This window comes from Engraulis encrasicolus, chromosome 22 (genome assembly GCF_034702125.1).
Source record: "Engraulis encrasicolus isolate BLACKSEA-1 chromosome 22, IST_EnEncr_1.0, whole genome shotgun sequence".
Taxonomy (NCBI): Eukaryota; Metazoa; Chordata; class Actinopteri; order Clupeiformes; family Engraulidae; genus Engraulis; species Engraulis encrasicolus.
Window position 1 is genome coordinate 10,888,240 of NC_085878.1, and position 5,000 is coordinate 10,893,239.

Sequence of the window (5,000 nt, forward strand, 5' to 3'; positions counted from 1 at the left end):
GTGTGTGTGTGTGTGTGTGTGTGTGTGTGTGTGTGTGTGCGCGCTGTATGTTTACGTGTGTGTCAGGTATTGCATGTGTGAATGAGCTGCAGGAGTGTTTGGGGCGTTTGCACCTGTGTGCTGCATGTCAAGAGTGTTTTTAAGTGCTCTGGGAATTGACTTAAAAAAAACCAGCACAGATGCTGAGATGAGCAGGTCACCAAGGGCCGTGTGTGTGTGTGTGTGTGTGTGTGTGTGTGTGTGTGTGCGTGTGCGTGCGTGTGTGGTGTGGTGTATATGTGTGTGTTTTTTATGTGTGTGTATATGTCATCTTGGGGCGCGTGATGTGTGGGTGTGTTTGCCTGTAAATTTAGGCAGTTTCAGGCAAGGCGTTTTTCTCCATGGTCATTACAGTATTGAAGTGCATCTCAAAAACAGGAGTTGTGATGGGATATGTTGTTGTTGAGACTGCTTTTTGGAGGGCAAGGTTTGAGGGGTGTGAGAGTATTTTTTTACTGTGAAAGAGGGGCCTGTACGCCTCAAAAAATAAAATATAACACCCGTACATTTTGTTCCGCCGTACTGCCGTACCGCCATGATCATCACCCCACTTTGCTAACATGCCGTCGCGGGCTACGCTAGGAGCCTGACCGACAGCCACCCAACACACACAACGCTTACAAACATGTGCAACACAGCCGCTGTCATCCGCTGACATATCACACACCGAGGGGGTCGTTGCACCCATGACCCTACCCTACCAGCACACACATACACACCCACGCACACACTTGCGCACAGAGGTACTACTCTCGCGAAACACACACCTGAGTGTTTGAAGGAGGCGGCCATTTTTTACACCTTTGTTTTCAGACACAGTGTGCGCGTTTCCCAATTTTCCTTTAAAGAGAAACACCAAAAAAAGTAAATGCAGTATTTCTGCTCACACTGAATGTTAAGATGCGTGAATGTTTTTTGAAGTTTTTGAAGTCAAGTTTATTTTTTAAAATTTCTTTGTAAGATTTTGATTTACATTTGAACTTTTTGGCATTCATGTTTTTTTTTTCTAACGATGTGAGATATACCAGTCATTTGCAATGTTTTGCCAGCTCTCGTGCATTTGTGGGAGGCCACTATGAACTTTATGTGTGGGGTACTGAGAGAGCGTGGGGTGGGCAGTTATGGCAACAAACCAGTGAGTACGCCTGTGGTACCCCCGCCGGCCGCTCCCGGATCGAAGTGTGGGGAAATGTCTGGTCCCGAGGTTTGTGTCAGCGCTTAGATGGCAAAAGCCACACACGTGCGTGCACACACACACACACACACACAGACACACACACACATGACACACACACACGACACACACACACACGACACACACACACACACACACACACACACACACACACACACACACACACACACACACACACACACACACACACACACACACACACACACACACACACACACACACACACACACACGACACACACACACACACACGACACACACACACGACACACACACACACACACACACACACACACGACACACGCACACACACGTTGGCGAGCAAGAAAAGGGGGGAACTAGGAAAAGTCAGGACTACCAAATTGTCAGCAACACTAAAGACATCAACACAAAAATTTCAGTCATCCATCATTGCTGTCCGTCCATTTCTGTGGCGACAGTGATTTATTCCAGGACTGAAACCTATTTGAGTGGGAATGGGGAAATAGGCTGCAGCACCCTGTCCTGCTGCAGGACTGACTAATACGCACACACACACACACACGCACACACACACGCGCACACGCACACGCACATGCACACTCACGCACGCACGCACGCACGCACGCACGCACGCACACACACACACACACGCACACGCACATGCACACACGCACACACAGACACACACACACACACACACACACACACACGCACGCACACACACACACACACACACACACACACTGAGCACATTACCATGAGCTCCAAGGCAGAAAAGCATATTTACACACTCAGAAATGCAGCACTTTCCTCCATTACCTTTCTCCCTGTGAAGAAAAAACAAAAAGGCAAAGAAAATATTTCACTCATATTTGCCAAATGTATATAAAAATATGTGTCAAATGATTAAACATAATTTTGAATGCCAGCTCAGCGAATGGAAATATATGATATATTCTTAAGCACACACGCATTTATCCATAGATATACATACAGTACACACTCATTGCCACTGTACTGTACATACAGTAACAGGCAATCTGCATTTTTTTTCTCAATTTGGCCACCTAGGTGTGTTAGTGTGTGTGTCTTACCTGGTATAAGCGGGTTTTTTTGTATCTTCCTGTCTTTCCACCTTCTTCTAGTGCCCTCTACTCTACATTTTTCTCCTGTCTTTCCCAGCCTGTCTTCAATTGCAGAATTCGTTTTCTTTCTTCCACTGCTTTTCTCTCTGTCTCTCCATCTCCATCTCCATCTCCCATCTCCTTTTCACCCCTCTCTCGCTCTATCTCTCTCTCTCTCTCTCTCTCTCTCTCTCTCTCTCTCTCTCTCTCTCTCTCTCTCTCTCTCTCTCTCTCTCTCTCTCTCTCTCTCTCTCTCTCTCTCTCTGCTTCCCCTGTCATTTTTTATATCTCTGATGATAACTCAGCTCCCATACTGTGCAGGCCAGATTTATCAGAGCGAGCAGAGCTTCAAGTCCCCCCCCCCCATCCCATCCCCATCCCCATCCCTATCCACCATCTCCATCTCCTTCCCTCTCCTCTTCTCCCCTCCCCACCTCATTCACCCCCATACCCATCCCTTACTGCACCCCCCCCCTGCCTCCCCCTCTCTCCTCTCCTTATCCCCCTCTTCCCTGGAGCCCCCAGCCCCTAAGCCCTCTACCCCTGGATCTCTCCCCTGTGTTTGTGTTTTTATGTGCAGTCTAGAGATGCCTGTTCATCAGTGGGGAGATTTCCTCTTTGTGCCTGTGCCTTACCAAACACACACATGTGCACACACATAATGCACATGCGTGCGTGCACACACACACACACACACACACACACACACACACACACACACACACACACACACACACACACACACACACACACACACACACACACACACACACACACACACACACACACACACACACACACACACTCACACACACACACACACACACACACACACCTCCTTCAATCCCCCACTGTCTTTCTTTTCCCCCCGTCACATCCTTGCATGATTTCCTCTTTTCCTCCTCTCTTCTCCCCTCTCTCCTCTCTCCTCCGCCCTCCCCCCCTTTTCTTTTAGTCTTCTGCTCAAAATGTGATTTGTATTGTTTATTTGATTTGTATGTTTGTGTGTACATCAATATGGGGTTGTTTGTGTGAGTATATTGGTAGGGAAGCAGGGAGTTGCATGTGTACGTTTTCTATTTTTTCCATTTTTTATGTGTTTGTGTCGTGTCGTGTCGTGTGTGTGTGTGTGTGTGTGTGTGTGTGTGTGTGTGTGTGTGTGTGTGTGTGTGTGTGTGTGTGTGTGTGTGTGTGTGTGTGTGTGTGTGTGTGTGTGTGTGTGTGTGTGTGTGTGTGTGTGTGTGTGTGTGTGTGTGTGTGTGTGTGTGTGTGTGTGTTGTGTAGTATGTGTGTGTGTGTGTGTGTCTGTGATTTATGTAGATGCGTGTGCTAAGATGCTCTTAATGTGTTTGGCCTTGCTACTATCTCTGTCTCTGATCTGATGCTGGCTGCTCTGGATGGGATGGGTTGGGCGGCTATGTTTCTGCAGTGGATTGGGCTCAGAAAAGATGTGTGTATGTACACACACACACACACACACACACACACACACACACACACACATGCACACACACACACAGACCTCCCCCCCCCTCTCTGTGTCTGTCTGTCTGTCTGTCTCTCTGTCTGTCTGTCTGTCTGTCTCTCTCTCTCTCTCTCTCTCTCTCTCTCTCTCTCTCTCTCTCTCTCTCTCTCTCTCTCTCTCTCTCTCTCTCTCTCTCTCTCTCACACACACACACACACACACACACACACACACACACACACAACTTCACGCACACACACACACACACACACACACACACACACACACACACACACACACACACACACACACACACACACACACACACACACACACACACACACACACACACGCACACACACACGCACACATTAAATAAAATAGGCTGCACTATGGAAGTTGGAAATGCACTACTTCACCTGTCTTTCATATTGCAGTGGAATACGCAGATGGATTCGATATGATTTTTATATGCAGAAGGCTGAAATTACCATATGCATTTTTAGTATAGAATACGAAATTTAACTGCGCTGTGATTGCATTTTTAATATCTGTATTGAAATTGCATTATGGAAAAGCACGTTTTTAATGTTATATGCATTGCATTTCTAGTATTGTACACAGGTATTGTACACAGGTGCTTTAAATCCAGCTATTTTCATGTCGTATATATTTTTTTGCTGTGGTTTCCATGTGACAAATTTTGTCGCTTGAAATCTGTTTGGGACCATTTGACTGGGACATTTTTGCCCTCTGTCGCAGGAAGATGTAAGGCTCTGCGCTCTGTGTGCGTGCATGTGTGTGTGCGTGAATGTGTATGTGTGTGTGTGCGTGTGTTTGGCTGTCCTTACACTGTGTGTAATTGAATGGGATGAGAAGCCTGTTGAAGCTGTAGTTGACAGACAGACAGTCTGGCCTTAGCAAAGCCAAAGCCATAGCCCACCCCCATCCATCCTAACACCAACCCCCCCTTTACATTCCAACATCCCCATCCTCTCCTGTGTGATGCTGTAAATACAGAGGTTTGGGTACTGCTCCGATAACATGGCAAACTGGGCTTCTCTCTGGGAAAATCCAGGATTAATGCCAGCTTTAAAAGCTTAACATGGGCAGCCATTCATACGTGCATAGGATTGCCCAGGCTACAGTACTGTACCTCCGTCGACAGCAGCCTTTCCTTCCCCGGGCTGCTGCGT

At 47.2% G+C, this 5,000-nt stretch overlaps 1 long non-coding RNA gene across 1 annotated transcript in view; it reads left to right on the forward strand.

The window, feature by feature from the left end:
• LOC134439179 (uncharacterized) overlaps positions 1-5,000 on the forward strand; it is a 129,681-nt gene that overhangs the window by 719 nt on the left and 123,962 nt on the right. The window lies entirely within an intron of this gene.